Below are 353 nucleotides of genomic sequence, written 5' to 3' on the forward strand. Positions count from 1 at the left end.
AGGCAAACCTACAGCACAAGATATTAAAGAGTTTAGAGCATCACCCGGAGACACTTGAGCGCTGCATATTAATTTTGGCGCATTGCATCAAGGCAGGATCCAGAGGCGTCTCCTTGCAACTCCCTTGAGCGAGGAAGAAAATCGTTGGACCAATTTGCAATCTGTGCATAATAAAACTTAAAATTAAATTCTCTGCAGAACTAGTGACAGGAATGAATTTCTGCCTTCCATAATCAGTCAGTCCAAACATCCACTGGACACGAAAAATAGAAAACGATATTTTCACCGGCGAAAAAAATGCAGTCATACATCGTATTTTCTTACAGCATACATGACATAAGCAGAGAAGTATA

The sequence above is a fragment of the Penaeus monodon genome, chromosome 19, assembly GCF_015228065.2.
Source record: "Penaeus monodon isolate SGIC_2016 chromosome 19, NSTDA_Pmon_1, whole genome shotgun sequence".
Taxonomy (NCBI): Eukaryota; Metazoa; Arthropoda; class Malacostraca; order Decapoda; family Penaeidae; genus Penaeus; species Penaeus monodon.